This window comes from Rhinatrema bivittatum, chromosome 1, assembly GCF_901001135.1.
Source record: "Rhinatrema bivittatum chromosome 1, aRhiBiv1.1, whole genome shotgun sequence".
In the NCBI taxonomy this organism is placed as follows: Eukaryota; Metazoa; Chordata; class Amphibia; order Gymnophiona; family Rhinatrematidae; genus Rhinatrema; species Rhinatrema bivittatum.
The window spans coordinates 747,876,903-747,899,779 of record NC_042615.1 but is presented as its reverse complement, the minus strand read 5'-3'; the positions used below and the strand labels follow the sequence as shown (position 1 = coordinate 747,899,779).

Sequence of the window (22,877 nt, the reverse complement as noted above, 5' to 3'; positions counted from 1 at the left end):
CCTGAAAACCATCTCCGGAACTGCTATCTCCCCAACATCCTCATTAGTAGACACGGAAGCAAAGAATTCATTTAGTCTTTCTACAATGGCCTCATCTTCCCTAAGAGCCCCTTTAACCCCTCGGTCATCTAATGGTCCAACCGACTCTCTCACAGGTTTCTTGCTTTGGATATTATGAGTTTTTGCCTCTATGGCCTCTATGGCCAACTTCATTTCAAATTCTTTCTTTGCCTGTCTTATCAATGTTTTACACTTAACTTGACAATTCTTATGTTTTATCCTATTTTTTTCAGATGGATCCTTCTTCCAATTTTTGAAGGATGATTTTTTTGGCTAAAATAGCCTCTTTCACCTCACCTTTTAACCATGAAGGTAATCGTTTTGCCTTCCTTCCACATTTCTTCATGCGTGTTTGACTCAATGCCTCTTTTACATATAGTGCCAGCCTTCACCAATTTAAATCCATTCTATCATTGTGATATAATTTGTTCCCTGGTATCACAGCCACTCCTTACACCAGATCTCTAAGATGCCATTCTATTGACTTCTTTGTTCACTGCTATACATTCTAACTCTCCTATCTAGCATTTGTATACTAACATTTTAAAGTATGTTTTTTGTTTTGTGTTAACAACCTGCTGATCAGTTGATGGGATAATTTGGAATCTATCAGCTCTGTCTGCTTTTTACTTAAAGGCATCTAGGCTACTTTAGTATTTATTGCAATCTCCCTATTGGGATACCGTAATTTCTATGATTGTTTTTTCTTTTTTTTTAGTATCTATCAAAGATTCACCATTTCAAATCATACACTCCTGAGTGACTGTCGGCTTTCCCCAATTATCTACTTTAAAAGCTACTCTATCTCCTTTTTAAAGATTAGAGCCAGTAGCCTGGCTTCTCCCTGGATCAAGAAGGAGTCTATCCTTTCGGAAAATGCTCCGCCATCCCCACCCCTTCTTCAAAATGTTTGTTCATTTCCTAACAAACCTAAAGCCCTCTTCCTGCACCATCGCCTCTTCCATGCATTGAGACTCCAGAGCTCTGCTGCATCCAGGTTCCTGGTATGGAATGGGGAGCATTTCTGGGAATGCTATCCTGGCTTCCTGAATGTCCCTCCTGCATCTTACCAGGGTCATTGGTACCCACATGTACCAAGACAACCTGCTCCTCCCCCAGCACTTTATAAAATCCTGTCTAGGTAATGCATTAAGTCTCCCACTTTCGCACCAGCCAGGCAAGTTAGCAAGAGATCCTCATGCCTACCAGCCACCCAGCTATCTACGTTTCTAATGATCAAATCACCAAGTACAATGGCCATCCTAATTCTTCCCTCCTGGGCATGTTCCTCTGGAGACACATCCTGAGTGCAAGAGGATACTACATTACCTTGGGGGTGGGTGCTAGCTACAGTTAATATATTGGGGGTGTTAGAAGGGAGCAGTCACTATGCTGAAAGCTCAACTAGGGCTCCCTTAAGGGTACTTTGACAGAATTTTCTATTAAGCCAGACTAGTTTGGTGGCGGTGAAGAAAAAAGATAATACAGTGCACTGTACCCTAGCACTGGCCCTGGTTGTGAATAAAGGATCATGGTACTTAAGCCCAATAGAGACTGGTTCTAATTAAGCCACTAACCCAAAGGAGCAGGAGAAAACTACTGGACAAAAAATCAAAGTGTGGGTCTTGCGGCTTAGGCTGGGAAACTGCGAGACTACGTCTGCTGTGATTTTCAGCCCTATTTTTGGGGCTGTGCATGTACTGTTAAGCGTCGTTGGTTGGAATGGCAAAGGTTAAAGTGACTACGCTGAATGTCGATGGTATTCATTCCCCCATCAAGCGGAAAAAATTGTTAACCCACTTTAATCGCATGCATTCACAGGTGGTTTTTTTGCAGGAAACCCATCTATGTGATGCTGAACACCAAAGGCTTAAAAAAGAGTGGGTGGGACAATGCATTTATCCAGAATTTGAGCAATTCATTTTTTTGTGCAGTATTTGTTTTGTTGAAGTCAAGTCATACAAATTGGCTTTTTTCATGTTTGATACTATTAGTTTTTTTTTTCTAATTTTTGGAAATATTTCCTCTGTGTTTATAAAACAAATCTTGAAAGCCATTTATTCGTGTCCTTAACATTTGCTACTGGTGAAGGATCTGCTAAACTGACTAACACTAGAGTTGACGGGGCATTATGGTGCTATTTTCAGTGGCATCTAGAAGCCTAAATTTTAGCTGCTCAAAAAATTGGACGGTCAAGCTACATTCCTGGAGTGGACTTAGCCCTTTAGCACTGATTTGTGGCACTAGACAGTCACATGTGGCTGCTGACCCAGAGCACAGAAAAGATAGCCCTCAATTGACTACCCAAATTTAGGTTCCGTTTCAGCTGCAAAGGTTTGTGGCTGAAAATGATCCTAAGATCATCAGCTAACTTATAGATAGCAATGTTAGGTGCTGGGGTCCCTGTTTAATATGATTGTATAAGGCCAAGAGGTTCCAAGTCTTCTCCATCAATCATTTACATGTATTGAAAAGTATTTGACTGTAAACATATTTACACTTGATGGAGTTTATTCAAAGTGAAAAAAAACTCCATATCTCTAGACATTTGGGATTTTTTAGGGATAAATTAGACCAATGAGAAATAAAACATGCTAAGGGAGAGTTGCACGCTACGTATAGCATAAACATTGATGCACATTTTCCTTGCATTAGTAAAATTGTCTCATTCAAATTGTGTGCTGCATCCACTGAATTGTAAGCCCGTAGCTAACATATGTACAGCTTTTCACTTGTTTACCCTGCTGTTAAGGAAGATCTCATGGCACTGTATTGACATTACTGTGATGATGTTTTGTAGGGGAACTACAGCAAATGCTTTCCAAAGTTAGATAAAGTTCTGAGATGGATGTGGGATTCAAATCTCCCCCTGCAATGCTCGTCTCACTCGGTCAGAATCAGGAGTGCAGTGGATGACCCCAGGTTTCCTGCTGCTGCAGTCTGGAGTGATTGGACCCCCTGGCAGACTGTTTTAGGTTAGCAATGCTTTGATGTGTTCTTTTCAGTGTCCTATTTTCAACAAAGTTCTTTGTAGTGTACACTAGAAGCACCAGTTGAAAATGGGGTGTTTAGCAGTTAATTCTGCAGCACAGTGCGGCCTTAGGGGCACACCCAGCCAGTTCAGGTCTTCAGGATTCCCACAATGAATATGCATGGAATAGATCTGCATACAAAAGGAGGCAATGTATGTGTAACCCTTTTTTTCATGGATTTGACTGTTTCCAAAGGGCGCGCACACACATTTTTCTGGGGACTGTTTCCACTAGTTCTCTTTCCCTTTCTGCTTGTCCCCAAAGTGTGGGTCCTTTCAGTCCGGGGTGAAGGGCAGACCTTTGTGGCCCCTTTTGTGTTTTGTGTATGTATCTCACAGTCACTCTTGTTCCTGTGGTGCTGTGCTGCAGGGACAGGCAGGTTAGACACTCTTGTGAGTATTCAAAATAAAATGTACTGATTTCTTCAGAAATAAAATCAATGTCCAATTAATAACTACTGTGCCAATTTACAGCTAGGGTTACACAGATTTATGCTTCTCTCTGGTATATGTGTCCTTTCTCTCAGGTTCCTGGGATAAGGCTCATCATGCCTGGTCTGATTGCATAAACTGAACCAGAGGACTAGGGAAATCCTGTGGATGAGGTGAATCACTCAATTCTGGAAAAATCCTTCTTGAGTCCTCAGTTCAGTCCTCTTCACCCCAAGCCTGTATCCTACATTGGTTGGCCAAAATTAGGTGCCTTCCCTGCCACTCCATTGTAATTTATTTTTTTTAAAAACCTGTCCCACTGCTCTCCCTGCCATTTAAAAAGTAGACACATGTTCCCTAGCCACTTCCTCTTCCTTCCAGTGCTCCCATTCCAATGAGATTTTAAAAATATCCCCCCTCCCCCCAACATTTCTGGCAAGATCCCTTCCCTCTGGGTGTCCATGCCATTAAAAAGTAAAATAATTTCCCTTGCAGGCCTCCTTGCTTCATAAAGCATTAAAAAATATATATATATCCCTATGGCCATCCTGCCTCTTTGCAGTCAAAAATGTTAGGAAAAGCACAGTCAGGGGATGTTTGGCCTTATCATTGCTGCTACCACCTCTTTTGTAAAGCAGGGAGAAAGCAGGAGATCCCCTGCAGGGCTTTTATTTTTTTGACAGTGGGGAGACTTAGGGGGAGAGGAGGATGCCTGGGATATTTTCAAAAAAATTTTAAAGCAGGGAGACTGGGAACGGAGGCCCATGGAAAAATAATAATAAAAAATAATCTTTATATGATGGGGAGATTGGGGAAGGTGGCCAGTAGGGACTTTTATTTTTACATTTTAATGGAAGGGAAATGAACTTTTTTTTTTTCTTTGGATAAACATACAATCTGGAGGGAAGATCCTGGCTTGGTGGTGGTAATGAGAGGAGGGGGCATGGGAAGAAGTTAGAGGACTCAGCCCTTTAGTGCCTGATAGAGATGTGCATTTGTGGTCCATTCATTTCATTTGTTTTGGCAGTGTGCACATATCTCGCAAACAGAAGGTAGGCATACAAAAACTGACAATAGGTGCACATACCTGAAACGAATGGACCAATGAATACATATTCTTACTGGCTAATTGTAGCTGGGGAACATAGCTACACTAAGTCTAGTTGGGCACATTTTGACTGTCTAATCATCTGAATGTTTTCCCTAAATCTAATCACCCAAAGATAATAGGCTAATTTTTAGTGAGTCTTTTAGTATTGACCTCTGTATGTTTTGAGATGACCATAAACTTTCCAGTTTTTCATTAACAGAACAAAAGGACATCCAAAAGCAATTTTCAAAAACCATTTAAATGACTTTTAAATGGTTAATAGGTTGTCTGCAAATTGCTCACACTTTATGCGGGTGGTACAAGTAAGTGGTGCTATCCCACAACGTGCATGCTTATACAGACATTCTGGCAGAGAGGTTCTCTGGGCAGGTTTAGGCCAGGGGAAGCATTAATATGTGTTGTCCTGCATTTTCAAAACCATGCGCTTTGCCTGCATGGTTTTCAAAGGGAAAGTAGATCCGTGCTTTCCTTCGAGAACCAGTGCAAAATCAGAGGGTAAAAGTACCCATAGGTTTTGCAACAGCCTGCAGGTTTTTCAAGATTGCCCCCCATACTTTCAGATGTGGGAGTTAAAAAAAAAAAAAAGTTTCAGCTTACCAGCATCCATATGTTATGGTTTAAAAACCTTGATACCCTAAGCACCAGACTATGTATGTCAAATAGGTACACAGAAACTTTTCCAGGCGCTGAGCAATGTACTTTTACATTCTAATTTGTCTTGCAGGGCTGGACACATCGGACAGCAAAGAACCGTCCGTCTTTCCCCAAAAACAAAGTCGTGAAAAAGGGTTCTAACATCACTTTCAGCTGTGTAGCAGGCAAAGGCCAACACATTCTGTCTGTGGAATATAATGGCTCCTCTTATCCACTTTCTTATGTAAGCAACAGAAGTGTTGCAATCACCCCTGCATGATGTGGCACTTTCAAGTGCATCTGGGAGAATTGTTTTTTGCAGTTTGTCTGAGAAAAAGAACGGTGGGGACGGTTTTCTTCGTTGGCAGTGAGTACTATTTGATTATCTTTCTGCACTCTACATTAGGAATGAAGCACTTTTTACCATCTGCGTAGCTTTACAGTAAGCAATTCACATAGCATTTTCTTAAAATAGTGAAAAGGAGAAACACTGACAAGTCGGGATTCTTAACAGCCTGAAAGAAAATAGCAACTTATGTCCTTAAATGTGGCTTAGCCCCATTTAATGGCTGCAGCAGAAGAACCCGCAGCTGCTCCATGTGCGGGGGATGAGTAGGTATTCAGAACCAGAAATGGGTCAGAAGAAACCAGAGGTTCATTTACCAACACTTCAATCCCTGAGACTGGATTTTTACTAAGGTTTCGGAACATGTTAGACATTTTGTTACCTCTGTCTGTGAAACAACATTGATGCAAAGACTGCATCACAGTTGGAGACAGGTACTGAAACAAGACTCTATGGGATGAATTTTTAAAATGTTATGTGCATAAAAATTAGCATATATGCATGTAAGGAGCGTGTACTCTTATATTCCATATTTTATAAAAGTTGAAAATACTTTTGCATTATCACTTGTGCACGCACATACAAGCGTGTTAAAAAAAAAAAAGCCACATTTAAGTACATAAGTTACTATTTTAAAAGATACCCACAGATTTGCTAATTTACTCATGTAATTTTACACCTGCTGATTATCTGGTGTAAGTGACAGTAAACGTTTTATTGTGCAGTACTGACTGGGTGGGAGTTCGGGGTGAAGAAGCGGATGGTCTCAATGACCTGGAGAAGGACTGGGAGAACTGGTGGACTAATTGGTAAAAGTGGTAATTTGCTTGAAGCGTGCATTTAAAGTACATTGAGTTGCACATGTAAGTCCTACTTTATTTTTGCGCGTAAAGTATACACCCATATATTTTTAAAATAGGAAGGAAAAGTTAGGTGCATTCAATGCATTGATATATATTCTTTAAATGGATTGCATGTATTTGTGCCTAAGCTACGTACACACGCACGTTGTAGGATAGAGATACGCATATTTATAAAATACGTGTATATCATACTGAATGGATTATAAAATACTAATGTAGATCTGCTCGTGTTCCAATCCTCCCTAACCAGATGAGACCATAAGACTCAGTTAATCTGCCCATATCATTCTTGTGCGATGCTATAGATCCCAGTTAACCTCTGGCTTCCCCCTCACTTTTTCACAACTGGAGATCTTCAGTGTTTATCTCATGCTTTCGCAAATCCCAATACTGGGTTTTTTGGGGTTTTTTTCCCTTTCTTCTCCCAGTGTGGAGGCTATTTCATGCACTCACCACCTTTGCTGTGAAGAAATATTTTCTGCTGATGCTCCTGATTCTACTCACTTGGAGCCTCACACCATGATCTCTTGTTCTAGAGCATTCTTCACTCTGAAAATGTTACCTAGTTCTCTTCTTTATGGACAAGTAGGATGAAATTGCTCACATGTAGAGATGTCATTCAGAGGCATCAAGAACAGGACATTTACTAGCTAGAGCTAGAAAGAGTTAGAAGTTTTCTGTTCATGCAAAATTGGCACCACACAGCTAGGTGCCATGAGGTCACCTTAGCCAGTCTTTCCATAAAAGAGACAGGTGTGTTTTTCAAAGAGAAAAACGTTTCCTCATTGTAGCCACAAGGCTCCCTAAACCTTCTTTTTTTTTTTCTTTCATTTTTATGTTTTGACACCTAACCGCATCAATAAATGAGGTCTAAGAGCTTTTTTTGGAAACTTAAAAAAAAGTATGCATTTTCCAAAAATACATGCAAGGTTACCTTGAAACTAGAAAAAATGATTTTGACAATAAACGTATTATTCAAAAGATAATTAATATCCAGTCAAAAAAAGAAAAACAACCAACCTTGCCATACATAATCACATTTGACTTGAAAAGAAATTAAAAATATTTTCACCTTTTTTGTTGGAAGGCTCCATTATTCCCTCCATGGCTAACAAACAGGTCTCGAGGTTTAAATGGTGAAGAACATACAGTTGTGCTCATAAGTTTACATACCCCTGGCAGGTTTTGTAAGATGGATCGCATTTTGAGAAACCATGTGTGATCAGACAAAACACGTCTGTTCTTTTTAATGTGTTTCAAATCAAACTATTATCACAGAATAGCACAATCATTAAACCATAGCAATAAAGGAAATAATACAATGGTCCTGTTCAAAGACTTGGGTCTTAATATTGTGTATTACCCGCTTTTGCATCAATGGCTGCTTGCAGTCTTTTGTGATAGTTGTGAATGAGGCCCTTTCTTTTCTCATGGGGTGCCCACTCCTATTGGCCAAAAGCCTCCAGATCCTGCAAATTGTTTGGTTGTCGAGCATGAACTGCATGTTTGAGTTTTCCCTTAAGTGGCTCAATGATGTTGAGGTCAGGAGACTATGATGGCCACTCCAGAATCTTCACTTTCTTCTGCCGCAGCCATTGAAGGATCAACTTGGCCTTATGTTTCGGATCATTGTCATGACTGCGCCCCATTCACAGCTTCCTGGCTAATGAATGCAAATTCTCCTCCAATATTCTCTAAGATGCTACATTCATCCTGTCATCAATTTGAATAAATTCCCTGTGCCATTGTAGTTCACCCCCTCCCTCCCCCCCAAAAAAAAACCCAAAACAAAACAGAGATCCACCTCCATGCTTCATGGTTGGGGTGTGCTTCTCTTCATAAGCCTTGTTGACTCCTCTCCAAACATTGCGTTTATGGTTGTGACCAGAAAGTTCAATTTTGGTCTTCTCACTCCAAATTATTTTGTTCTAGAAGTTTTGAGGCTTCTCTAGTGCAGTTTGGCATATTGTAAGAGGCTTGTTTTGTGGCGTTGGTTCAGCAATGGCTTTTTTTCTGGCAACTCTCAATGTAGCCCGTTTTTGTTCAAGCATCTCCTTATTGTGCATGCTGAACACCCCCACTGTTTGTTTCAGAGAAGCCTGTATTTTAGTAGAAGTTGCTTGTAGATTTTTCTTTGCATCCCAATAACAATTTTTCCTGGCAATTGGGTCTGAAATCTTTCTAGGTCTACCTGACCATGGCTTGATATTACCAGAAACTAACATTTTCCACTTCTTGATCAGAGTTTGAAGAGTACTGATTAGTGTTTTCAAATCTTTAGATATGATATCTTTTTATATCCTTTTTCTGATTTATAAATTTGAACTATTTTTGCTCGCAGATCCTTTGATAGTTCTTTTGTTTTTCCCCATGCTTCAGTAACCACTAAAGTCAGTGCAGCCTTGAGTGAAAAGCACAAGCTAAGAAACTGATTGACTATTTATACAGATACTAATTTCAATCAAACAAGGCACAGGTGTGCATACCTACCCTTCATTGCTATCTCAACCTGTTTATGCCAACTTGAGTGTATATTATCAGCCCAAACATTCAAGGGTATGCAAACTTTTGAACATGAGCATTTTATTATTTCCCTTATTGCTATGGTTTAATGATTGTGCTATTCTGGACTTGCACATGCTTGCAAGTGCTGGTCAGGACTTGCACGTGCTGGTCAGGACTTGCACGTGCTGGTCAGGACTTGCACGTGCTGGTCAGGACTTGCACGTGCTGGTCAGGACTTGCACATGTTCCAAATTACTTAATCTTAACTATACACTTTGATGCAAGAGGACCTTATAACAAACTCAGACTTTACCTTCCAGGTTATACTGTGGCCGTGGCTAGCTTTAAATTGTGGGTCCTACCAGCTTCCCATGGGCTCCCTTGCCTGCCAGCAATGGTGGCTCCATCCTTATCACAGACCTGCTTAACCAGCCCTTGCTTCTCAACCACACTGTCTCCATGACAGCACCTTACTGCCTTCACTTTCCAGTATTGTAACCTGCCACTCTGAGATCAGCCTTGAGCTGTGGGTGGCTCTATCTGTGGTGATGGTGGCTCTGTCCCCCACCACTATTGATTCTGACCAGCCTTTGCTCCTCTGGCTGTGCAACCCCTCTGGCAGTGCCTTCTTGACAGCACAGTCAGACTTCCTTGGTGTCTGCCCTGTTCTACCTTTTTCTCAGGGCTTTTGTTTCTTTGGAAGTCCCTTGTTAATCCTTGAACACAACCATTGAACTTCCCCATTGCTGAATCTCTGCCCCACCCTTCTAGAACTAAAATACCCGGAAGTGTTCTGTGCTTTCCTCTTTCACTTTCATTTTCAACAACTGTACTCTCGCTTCCCGTACTGTACCATCTGTACCCCCGGATGGTCACCTCCTGCACATCTCTGTTGATTCAATGAATATGTTCCTTTTGGAGTCCTTTCTTCACTGAAGGTTTTTCAGTAGGTTTTATGTTTGAGAGCTTCACTATTAACAACATTGCAGTGAGCTTTGTTTGAGAACTTCATTATTAACAACATTGCTTTTCCTTCTATTACTTCTACTGAGAGGCTGTTCCTTGCATCCACTACCCTTTCTATAAAGAAATATTTCCTAGTGTTACTCTTGAATCTACACCTTTCGCCCTCATCCCTTGACCCCTTTTCTGGAGCCTCCTTTCCATGAAAGAATGCTCACCTCCTGTGCCTGGAATCTTTTGAGATATCCAAATGTCTCTATCATATCTTCCCTTTTTCATCTTTCCTCTAGGGTGTGCATGTTTAGATCTTTAGGTATATCCCCATATACTTTAGAAACAGACCACTGATCATTTTAGTAGCTACTCCAATTGGCTTATATCCTTTTGAAGGTATGGTCTCCAGAACTGTACACTGTATTCCAAATAAGGTCTCACCAGGACCTATACTGGGTGTTCCATAACCTTTGCCTCCCCCATTGCAGCAGCAGCCAGAAATCTGATAGAAACATGCAATGTACCATTTTAATCAACATTCAACACAGAATTAAACAATGTAAAATTACTATCTGGTTTGTCCACTGTTAGCTTGCAAAACGGCTTTAAAATGAGCGGAGTTTGAACACCACACATTTTGAAATAAATTGGTATAATTTTCCAAATTTAATAAGATCAAGTCCAAATTTCAATACAGTTTTGGTGGTTTAATGACCCTGATCATTTCATTCACATTAATTTCTCCACCTCATCCTTAATAATGGCACCTATGTTTTTGGCAGCATTCAAGTCTGGAGAGTTCCCTGGCCAAATGTCATTACCTCAAAAATCAATGCCATTTTCTTTAAGCAGCTGTTGCATAACGTTGGCTTGCATGCATAATGCCTTATCATGGACAAAAGTAGCTTCACCTACTACCAAATGCTTTCTGAATTACTCAAAAATAGGATAACATTTTCAGCTAAAATCATATTCCGAAAATAGGCGCCATCCCAAGATTCCCCACGTTCTTTGAGTACCCACAACATTTTCTTCACTGTGAGCATAACAAAAGACCAATGCATGCAGGATATCTGACAATTTGGCAATAATGTTCCTCATCGCTAATGTCATTCAAAGTGTTTGACCAAACGATCATTTTGAAAATTTGGTTTTCGAATTGACCAATAAAAATTGTCGTAAGTTGCTAAATGAAGAAAATCATCTTCACCCTAATTTCGTAACCAATTTGCCTGCCGGAGCCTGTCTTGTATGGGTTTCGGTTTTCAATGATTTTGAAGTAACATGAAATGCCTGGATACCAGCCCTGACTCAATGACAAACTTGTTCCTCTATCAACATTTTTCCTTCTATGATCCAAAATCATTCATGACACCTGGTAACAGCTTATTTTTCTGCTTCTTCCTGGAATTTTCAATAATTTTTTGGCTTTCTTGAGACAATTTTAGCAGTTGACCACACCAAATTCCAGAAAGCACTCATCAGCAGTCTTGCTCCATGTCCTCTGAATCCAACTTTCACTTTGACATACTTTTTCAGCAATCCACTTTTTGTAATAAAGATTGCTCCAGCATTACGAGCCTCACGAAATGCAATATACTTAATATGGTCAATCTGATGCTTTTTTTTTTTTTTTGCAATTTTCTGGCCTTAAATAATTAATTTAAGTAATGTGTAATGTACTATTATATTCCAAACTGAATGGCCTACAAAATGGTACAAATATTATAGTAGAATATCCAGTGGGTGCTGGGAGTAGGCAAAGGTCATGCAGCACTTGGTACAGGGCAATATTACCTCCCTTTTTCTGATGACTCTTCTCTCCCTATGCAGCCAAGTATCTTTTTGGCTTTTGCCATCACTTTATTTACCTGTTTGACCACCTATAAATCATCAGAAACAATCACCCCCCAGATCCCACTCCTCCCTTGTGTTTAGAAGAATTTTGCCTCCAATACTGTAACTCTCCCTTGGGTTTTTGCACCCTAAATGTATTACTCTGCAGTAAATCTTAGCTGCCAGTCTGTATTCCATTCCTTGAGCTTTACTAGATCCCTCCTCATGTTTTCCACCCTTCCTGGCTGCCTACCCTGTTGCAGGAAAGGAGACTGGAAACTATAGGCCAGTTATTCTGACCTCTGTAGTAAGCAAATTAATGGAATCACTGCTAAAATAAAGGATAGGGCAGTTTCTGGAATGCATGATCCAAGGCAGCAAGGTTTTACTAGAGGTAAATCTTGTCAGATGAATCTAATCAATTTCTGTGATAGGGTGCCTAGAGAGTTGGATCAAGGGAGAATGCTAGACATAGTGTACTTAGATTTCAGTAAGGCCTTTGATACAGGTCCACACAGGAAACATAAATAAATTGAGCACCTTTGGTATGGTACCTGGAGTGACTGACTAGGTTGGAAACCGGCTGAGTGGGAGATAACAAAGGGTAATGGTAAATGGAGTTTACTCTGAAGAGGGGGAGTTTCAAATGGTTCGCTTTAGGGATCAGTCTTGGAACCAGTTCTTTCAACATTTTTGCGAGCGCCATGGTAGAAGGATTGTCGGGAAAGATTTGCTTTTTGCTGATGATACCAAAATCGCTAAAGATTGATACAGAACTTCTCTGAACTCTTAGGGGCTGATTTCAAAGGCATTTAGTTGGATAATTTATGAGTTATCCAACTAAATACCAATTTTTGAATATTTGGGGCGCATGTTATAAAATTAGGGGTCATCGCGCGCAAAGGGGTGCACACTAGTGCACCTTGCACGTGCCGAGCCCTCGAGCGAGACCAGCTGGCTTTCCCTGTTTCCTCCCCCCAGCCAAAAAAAAAAAAACCCCGTACCTTTTATTTCACAAGTTACGCCTGCTGACTGCCGGTGAGCGATCCCCCGGCCCAGCAGCCTTGCAGAGGCCTCTGGCCACGCCCCTTCCCCGCCCCCGGACTGCCCGTTTTTTCAAGCCCCGGGACTTATACGCGTCCCAGGGCTTTATGCATGCCGCCGGGCCTTTTGAAAATATGGCCTGCGTGCAAATCCTTCTGGATTTACGCGTAGGGCTTGAAAATCTGCTCCATTCTATTCTGTAAATAGTTTGGTATTTTCATCATTGATAAAAGTATCTCTTCTATCTGTGGCTGTTCAACTTGGTTCTTGTACTCTGATGAAATCAATTGTTACTGAAATGCTGGTAAATAGAATAAACTTTTTGTTACTTCTGACCTCTTTTTTCTAAATATATGTTTACAAAGTCATTGTAAAGATTACAGGTCAGTATTGCTGATTGTATTGCAGACCTTTAAAGAAATTCTTGTTTTATAAATAGCTGCCAAACTGCAGTTGTATCTAACACAACAGTAATATTATTCCTAATTACAGGAAAAGGAAACCTCAGTAAATATGTACTATACAAGAGAAGGGTATTGATTGATGAGAAGCCAGAAAACTAAACAGTTTTCCCTCAAAGGTCACATGAATATGCAGCCATAGGTTCAGCTTGTAGAAGCTGCTCTGTAATTAATTTACTTTAGGGTTGACAGTTCAGTCTATCCTCAGTTTTCCAAGAGAAACAGAGAAATAGAGACAGCAAAAGGAAAGGTAATTATTCAAAACCTCAGAAAACACCAGTAAAGTTTCTTGCATATTTTTTCCAGTAAACAGTTTTTATAGTTCTCACACACATCATTACATAAAACAGTTTTGTATCAAGTTTTATTTAGTCTTGACAATCATTTAATGTTCCTTAAGCTATCGTAAAATGGAAATTTGGCTTAATTACCAATTTTTCAAGATTATCTGCCTGCTATGGATTTGGTAGTTTGATGGCATATTCTCCTTCGTACAAATCTTCAGAGGGACAATTGTGTTAGTCTGGTATAGTAAAAATGACAGGTATTGAGTAGTACCTTAAAGACTAGCCAGTTTATTGAAGCATGAGCTTTCGAGGGCAAAGTCCACTTTGTCAGATGCATGAAGTGATGTACAGTAGATGGGTAAAATATAACAGAGCACAGAGAAGGCATTGAATTAGGAAGAACATGGTGTGGGGTGAGTGTTAATAGACTTATAGTATAGCCTACTGACAACTGAGGTAAGTGTGAAAAGACAGAATGACCTGATAACAGTTAAGTTCATAGATAGTTGTAGTGAGTCATGAAGCCATTCTGTTCACACTTAGAGTGATGGTGTTACGTTTTTTTTAATGAGTTCCAACTTGTTGGTTTATGCTGAAGCACTGCTTTGAAGTTGCTCTGTAACAGTATGGCAACCTTAAGGACAGATAGAGAATGTCCGGGAAGGTTGAAATGTTCTCCTACTGGTTTCTGAATGTTGTCATTTCTAATGTCAGATTATGTCCATTTATTCTTTTCCTTATAGATTGATCTGTTTGTTCCATGTAGACAGCAGCAGGACATTGCTGTCAGGTGATGGCATATATTTCATTGGAACAAGAGCAGGTGAATGAGCCCCGGATGTTGTAGTTGATGTTGTTGGGTCTTGTGAGGGCGTTGTCTAGGTTAATAGGTGGACAGAGTTGGCATCTGGGTTTCTGGTAGGGTCTAGTTCTTGAGTTGGTGTTATTGTATAATTTGTGGTTGTTGGTGATTATCCATTTAATGTTGGGAGGCTGATGATAAGCCAGGATAGGCTTGCCACCCATGGCCTGAGAGAGGACGGTGGTATTGTCCAGGATGGGTTGCAGATCCTTGATGATATGTTTCAGTGTTTTTGAACGGAACTGTAGGCAACAACCAGAGGTGTTCTGTTTTCTTTTGGGTTGATCCTGTAGCAGATTGTGCCTGGGTATTTGTCTGGCTCTGCTGATTTGTTTTCTTACCTCACTGGGTGGGTATTGTAATTCCAAAAATTACAACTGTCTATGAATTTAACTGTTATCAGATTATTCTTTCACAGTTACCTCTCAGTTGTCAGTAGGCTATACTATAATGCTATTAAAACTCACCCCATACCATGTTCTGGCTAATTCAATGCCTTCTTTCAGTTCTGTAATATTTTACCCATCTCTTGCATCTGACGAAGTGGACTTTGCCCTCAAACGTTCATGCCTTAATAGATTGGTTAGTCTATAAGGTACCATTAGATTCCTGTCATTTTTACGCCTTCATACAGTGATTTAAAAGCATGCAGTAAAATGAGACTAGTGTAAAATATTTCTTGATACTGTGCATTGTCATTGCATGATAATATGAACATAAGCTTCTATCCTGCAATATTCCTAAATTGTGTAAATACCTGAATCTCTGGAGATGTTCGGCCTGCATCATGCTGAAAATAAAATATTCAGGTGGACTTGAGGGATATTCAGTTCTTTTCACTGAAGATGTACTTTTCTGCAAAATAACTTGAAAAATTGAGCCCATAGTGTTTACCAGAATAGGAATACTTTGTTTTTCTAGTAGAAGTTTTAGCCTACCTAGTCCTTATATTTGAATAAAATCAGAAGCAATAAGCACACATATACAGAGAGAAAACAAGAGGCAGATGAACAGGACTGATAAACTTGCTGCATGTTTGCTTATATTAAACAGTGTTTGAGGTGAAATATCTTTTTTTAGAAGAGACACAAATCTAATGTTTTTGCTGTTCTCAGGATATTGATAAGCCCTTGATATTTTGCAGAAGAGCAGGGATGCTGACCTCATTTTTATGCTTTTACAAATAAAACCTTGTTGAGTCTACTTAATTGGGCTCAGAAAATTTCGCCTTATCTCTGTGTCCCTCTGCATTGCTTTTTAAAATAAAATTGCTATACAAAAAACAATTGCTGGTAACGCTGCGATATCTGTTCCTTCCACAGAGTCACCAGAGAAGCCCACCAATCTTTCCTGCGAAACTCAGGACTTAAAGACTTTAATCTGCACTTGGTCCCCAGGGGAAGCTTCCAATCTTTTTGGAGTTCGTTCCACAAAGTACAGCCTATCTGAATGGCAAGTGCTTTCTAATTGGTTTGGTACAGTTGCTTCCTTCTGTGCAGCAGCATCAGTACAATCATTTGAGTAACAAGTGGCATGAGTAAGACTAGATTTTTATATGATGATATTTCAGATATTTTCTGTGTGGAAAATGAAAATGTTACACATACTGAATATGTTACATAGTTGGTTAGGTTAAAAGGAAGCCATCAAGCCTAACCTGTTCTGTTACACTGCACTGTGGGTTGTGTATAGCTGCAGAGTGTCTGCCCAATGACTCCTCTCCACTGCATTGTCATGCTGAAAAATGAGCCTCCCATTGATGCCACCACCACAGCCAATTCCACTTCAGTTGCTGTTTTATTGGTCTGCGGAATAGGAATGTGTGTTCCACGTTGTCTTCACAGAATTTAAAAAAAAAAGAAAAAACAGAAGAGCAGTGGCCTTCGTTCAAATTCTGGGCCCCAAAGCAAACCACTTGCAGAAACACCTCTGATGGGATGGCTGCAGAGAGGCCCCTAACTTAGGCTTTTGTCATTGATGTTTGGCATCTAAGGATAGGTAGGGCCTTATCAGTCTTGAACCCACTGTAACCGCCACAAGAGCCTCATTCTTAAATGAATCTCTACAGCACTGAATATGCTTAGCTGTGCTACAGAAATATTAAATAGATGCAGGCACACATAGCCTTGTATAGACAAATATACTTGGTACATGCGCTATGGGTCTCTTAAACTACGCATTTTTCCCATAGACAATAGATCAAAAAATCTTTAGTATATCTGGCCCTCTGTGAGCAATAAGCACATAAAATACAACATATTTCTATACCCTTCCCAGTCTTTTCCTTCCTACTCTGCCCCATCCCCTGCCTAGGAGAAACCCCTCCCCCCACTTTAGAGAACACCGCACTGAAGTATTTGTTTAATATTTTTGCCATTTCTTTGTCTCTCTCCACTCATTGCTCCTCATTACCTTTCAGTTTCACTATACTACTTCGGGTCTTCCTTTTTACTTTGATATATCTGAAAAATGTTGGCCATCTCGCTTTTACCTCTTTGGCAATCCTTTCTTCTGCTTGATCTTTCGCTTTCCTGATTACTTTCTTCATCTCCATCAGCTTCACCAGATATTCTTCTCTGTGTTCCTCTTTTTGGGATCTTTAGACTTGAATGCTGTTCTTTTTGCCTTTGTCTTCCATCTCCTTTGAGAACCAGATTGGTTTCTTTTTCCTCTTATTTTTAATTATTTTTTACTATATAAATGTTTGCTTTTGTAATAGCTCCTTTTAATTTGGCCCACTGTTGTTCCACCTCACCCATTTTCTCCCAGTCTTCTAGTTCTTTTTCCAGGTATATCCTCATTTTGACAAAGTTTGTATTGTGAAATTCAAAACTCGGGTCTTTGTGTGACTTCTCTGTATCCTGTTCGTGATATCAAACTATACTGTATGATGATCACTGGTGCTTAGGTGGACACCTACCTGGACATTAGAGACATCGTCCCCAATAGTGAGCACTAGGTTGAGTATAACACCTCCTTGGGGGTTCCATTACCATTTGTTTGAGCAGAACCTCTTGAGGGACATCTACTATCTCTCTACTTCTTGTAGATTCCACAAAAGGGATACTTCAGTCTACATCTGGCAGATTAAAATCTCCAACAAGCAACATATCTCCCTTCTTTTCCACCTTTTGATTGTCTTCAATCAGATCTCTATCCAGTTTTTCTGTTTGAGAAGGAGTCCTGTAGGTCATACCAATAAAAATGGAAGTACCATCTTTTTTTAGGACAGTCCATAATGCTTCTTCTCTACCCCACGTCCTTGCATTTCAGTTTCTTGGATATTTGTTTTGAAATAAAGAGCTACTCCTTCCCCTTTTCTGTCCTTCCTGAACAAGTTATAGCCCGGGATGGCCGTATCCCAATCATGAGAATTAGTGAACTATATCTCCATGACAACAACAATATCCAAGCCTACCTCCACCATTAGCCTGCAGGTCTAGGATTTTACTGCCCAGACTATGAGCATTTGTGGTCATAGCTTTCCAGCTGCTATTCCTAATCACCTTGCTTAGAGGATAACTTTCAAACAATTGCGTGTGGCAGCATATATGCATATATATGACCACAAGCAGATCTACATAAGTATTTATAACCCATGCATATGATATGAGTATTTTATAAAATACCATATCTCTACCCTGCAACATGTAGGTTTATGGGCGAATACATGCAATACATTGAAAGAATGTATCTCGATGTATTGAATGCGCATACTTTTCCTATCTATTTTAAAAATATATGTATGCATATTTTTGAAAGTAAAGTAGGAGTTTTTCTCGTTAGGTCGGCTAATTTTAAGAAATGCACACATCAATGAAATTAGCCAGTTTATCAGTTAGTCCACCAGTTAGCCCAGTCTTTCTCCAGGTCATTGAGACTTTCCTGGTTCTTCAACTTGATCTCCCCTCAGTTCTCCCAGACCTCCCACCCAACGAATAATACACAATATACAAGGTTAGAATCAAATATGCGAGATAATTAGCAGGTGCAAAAATACACAAGTAGTTGGCAAATGTACACACGTGTCTTTTACAATAGTAATTTATGCGTGTGTGTTGGCCCTGCCCCATTATCCCCTGGACTTATTCATTTTTATGCATATTTATGTGCATACAAAAGAGATAATACATGCATATTTCTACTTTGATAAAATACAGAATACACAAGTAGAGGCTACTTCTGTGTGCATTTGCTAATTTTTAAGTATATTGTTTTGAAAATTCACCTCATACAGACTATATGAAATGAATTCAGTGTACGTTATCATATGCCAGTGCAGTCATAGCAATCTTTAGATGGTTTCAAAATCTGGAAAAGAAATTGAATCACTCTATCCTTGATCCTAACTTACTACTAATAATATCTATACTTTTAATTATCAGCCATGTTTATATGGCCTATTGAATATTGGCCTTCTGGTCGCTAGTGAATGTTACATTGGGAAGAGGCATACTTGAAGAGGCTGGATACCCAGATGAAGGTTGAACCAAGGCTGGTAAAACCAGGCCTAGCTGGGAGGCATCTAGACCTGCAGCTGGAGCAGGACTGCAGGGCTAGACATAGAACAGGAAAACTGGAGCAGACTGCATACCAGAATACAGAGCAGGAACAAGGTCAGACAAGCAGATGTTTCAGAGGATGCATCCCAGGCGTTTGTTGTACCAGAAATGGTGCGTCTCTGTTGCTCTCCTTATATACTCTCACCAATGAGGGCACACCCTGTGCTGAACCAGTGGGACCTTTAGAGGACCTGTCTACTACCTGTCAGGCAGGGATTAAATATCCTCTGGCCTTTTCCTGACTCTCTGCTCCTCTGCATCTTCACAGCCTCTGCTCTCTAGGATCGCTGATTCAAGCTCCATTGGTCTTGATAGCAGATTTGTCTTGTAAACTATATTTAATCAACATTCCATTTGAAAGAGAATAGTTGTTTGGGTTGCAACTAGAAATAATAGATACGGATTTAACTGAAAAGAAAAAGACTTTTCTTCCTCTGGATAAATCTAGGAGGAAATTTTCAAACCATATATGCACGTAAAACAATTTTATACTTGTATATAGGCCTTTTGAAATTTACCCCAGGGTTTGTATGCGTAAAGTACGAGCGGAAGTCATTTCACGTGTACATTTATATGTACTTGAAAGAGGCATTCCTGGAAGCGAAGTTAGGCCGGGAAACCCATTTATACATGTACTTTTGAAAATCAAATTCGTGTGTAAATATATACATACACATTCCCTGTACATACCCAGATCAGTCAAGACTGCTGGGTTTTGCCTCCCTTCCAGCAGATGGAGACAGAGAAAGCTTTGACAGACTGTGCCATATATACCAAGGTGCCACCCACAGTCTGCCAGTATTCCTCTGTCTCCAGCAGATGGTTGAGGTGCAAAACCCACAGTCTGGTTTGATCAGTAGCATTTAAGTATAGCTTGGTCTTTGAGTTGTTAGTTTATTTTATTTATTTATTTTTAATTTTTATATACCGAGGTTCTTATAGAGACTACAAATCACTCCGGTTTACATATAACGATAAACTGCCCAACAGAGATAGTGTAGACAAGAGAAGTGGTTTAGCTGTAAAGTTCTTTCCAAAAAAAAAAATTTAACAGGTTGAAGTCTCAAGCCGCCCGGAGGATTGTGAGGTCCTGAGGGGACCATCCCCTCTCGTGTTGCAGGCAGCTGCTCGAAGAGGTAGAGGGCCCGGGTACCACGGACAGAGTAGCTCTGGGGGTGATACCGGAGAGTCCAGCTCACTCCCCCCAGTCGGAACTGAGGCTCATGCGGGCTGCCGTGCCAGCCAGGGGGAAATATTAAAAAAAAAAAAAAAGGTCTTGTGGTGTTTGCTGCCTCTCCCTTGACTTCCTGCAGCTGCGACTCGTTTATTTGGCGATTTGCCGGTCCGGGGGGCTGTGTGCTTGCGCGGCAGGGTTGTCATGCCCTGATCATCGGCATGCCGCGTGCGATTGTCCCGCAACAGAATTTGTTCGGCCTGTCTTCCGGGAGGGGAGGGCCCCTCCATTTTGCCCCGGGAGGGTCAGCAATTGATGTGCACGAATGCTGCGAGGCCCCCTGTGGGAATGGTGGACATTTTGTCCTCAGGCAGCATAAGCAGGAGAGCCAGGAGACACGGAGGGGGGAGAGGAATTCCCCTCCTGATTTATCTCCGCAGAGGCCTGTCTCCGGAGGAACAGAGGATGCAGATCCAGATTCTACTGGGACGGATGATGACCCTGACGGTGCGGGGGACTCCTCCTCTTCCTCTTTGTTTTCATCGGAGTTTGTATTGCTTATGCATAAGGCCTTTAGGCCAAGAAGGCAGGTAAGAAGCAGGTTGAGGGTCCCTCCCCCAGTGGTTCCCAAAGGCGAATCGCAAGCAGCATAGGTCTAAGGGGAGCCTGGACTTGGATAAGGGGGACTCCGGTCCCCCTAAGGTACAATGCCCGTTAAGAACAGGGGGCCATCAGATGGATACGGACACCTCTGATGATAGGGATTTGCAAGAAAAGTCCCCAGGGGAGGTGGATGAGAATCCGGGCTTGCCAGCGGACGAGGTTCGAGGGGCGCAGGTCGCCGAGGGGGACGACCCAAAGGTAGTCTGGCTGTTCCATAGAGATGAGCTCGGCCCGCTCATCCTCTTTATTTTGAGAGAGTTGGGGATCGAGGGGCCACCAGCGGAGGTCAAACAGGGGAATATGGATCCTGTTTTGGTTGGGCCTGAGGGGTCCCACTACTTCATTCCCACTCCATTTTTCCGCCACTGATTTGTTATTCCGAGAGTGGGATACCCCTGACCTCGGGTTTAAGGTGAGTAAGGCTATGGACAAGCTATATCCTTTGCCGCAGGAAGCTCTGGAGATGTTGCGAGTTCCTAAGGTGGACTCGGCGGAGATGGCGGTTACCAAGCAGACCACTATACCGGACACCGGAGCAACGGCCCTCAAGGATCTGCAGGATAGAAAGTTGAAGATTCAACTAAAGAAGATTTTTGAAGTGTCGGCGCTGGCAGTGCGGGCCGCCATGTGTAGCAATTTTGTTCTGCAAGCAGGCCTCCGCTGGGTTCAGCAGCTGCAGGCAAATGAGGACCTGTCGGAGGGTGCTCTCCAAGCAGGCCGATTCGAGTCGGTGGTCGCTTATAGTGTTGACGCCCGTCATGATCTGTTGAGGCCAGATCCATGTTATCCGCGGTATCAGCACGTAGGCTCCTGTGGTTGAGAAACTGGGCAACGGATGTTTCGTCTAAGGCACAACTCTGCTTCATGCCCTTTAAGGGAAAACTGCTTTTTGGTAAACAGTTGGAGGATTTGATCCAATCTTTGGGAGAAAATAAGATCCATCGTTTGCCGGAGGATCGGCCCAAGTCAAGAGGTTCCTTTTCTGCGAGATCTCGTTTCGGGGAAATCGGAAGTTTCATCCAGTCAGGTCTGCGGGTCCTGCCTTCAGGCCAGGGGCTAACAGGCATCATCTCAGTCCTTTCGTGGCCGCCGGTTCGGGAGACCCGGAGCTTCCCCAGCGTCCACTAGAGTCAAGTCTTCGCAATGAGATGAGGTGGGCCCACTCCTCGGAGGTTGTTGTGGGGAATGGGCCAGGGTGACGTCGGATCAGTGGGTCCTCACAGTGATAAAACACTGTTATGCATTAGATTTTGTACGCTGTCCCCGCGACCTATTTCTGAGGTCTCTGTGCGCATATCAAGAAAAGCGTCAGGCAGTACTTGACATGTTACAATGACTTCGGGCCCTGGGGGCATTTGCCCCAGTCCCGTTGGGCGAACAAAGGAAAGGCTGGTATTCCATCTACTTTGTGGTCCCAAAGAAAGAGGGAACTTTCCGGCCCATCCTAGACTTAAAAGGAGTCAATCGCTGTCTTCGGGTACCTCGCTTCCGCATGTGGTCGGTGATTGCCTCCGTACGTCAGGGCGAGTTTCTGGCGTCGCTGGACCTAACGGAAGCATACCTACACATCGGCATACAAAAGGATCACCAGCGGTTTCTACGGTTTTTCGTCCTAGGTCACCATTATCAGTTTCAAGCCCTGCCGTTTGGACTGGCCATCGCTCCCAGAACGTTCACCAAGTTCATGGTGGTAGTGGCGGCTCAGCTTCACAGGGAAGGCTTGTTGGTGCATTCATATCTGGGCGACTGGCTGATTCGAGCAAAGTCCGAAGAGCTTTGTCAAGAGGCGGTTTGCTGGGTGCTACAGCTGTTGAGATCCCTCGGGGGGTGATCAATTTGTCCAAGAGTCAGCTTGTTCCCTCCCAGATCTTGGAGTTTCTGGGAGCGCTGTTCGACATGTGGCAAGGAAAACGTGTTCCTGACAGCGGACCGCATTACCAAGATACAGAGTCAGGTTCGGGCTCTGTTGGTAAACCATCTTCCCCGGGTGTGGGACTACCTGCGAGTCTTGGGATCCATGACTTCCACTCTGGAGCTCGTACCATGGGTC

General features: G+C 41.8%; 1 long non-coding RNA gene across 1 annotated transcript; it reads left to right on the top strand.

The window, feature by feature from the left end:
- The first annotated feature begins 2,888 nt into the window (after window positions 1-2,888).
- On the top strand, window positions 2,889-5,399 carry LOC115082194. The gene is made up of 2 exons (XR_003854103.1): window positions 2,889-3,035; window positions 5,359-5,399. It is a non-coding gene; the product is annotated as an uncharacterized LOC115082194 (long non-coding RNA).
- The last annotated feature ends 17,478 nt before the right edge of the window (window positions 5,400-22,877 follow it).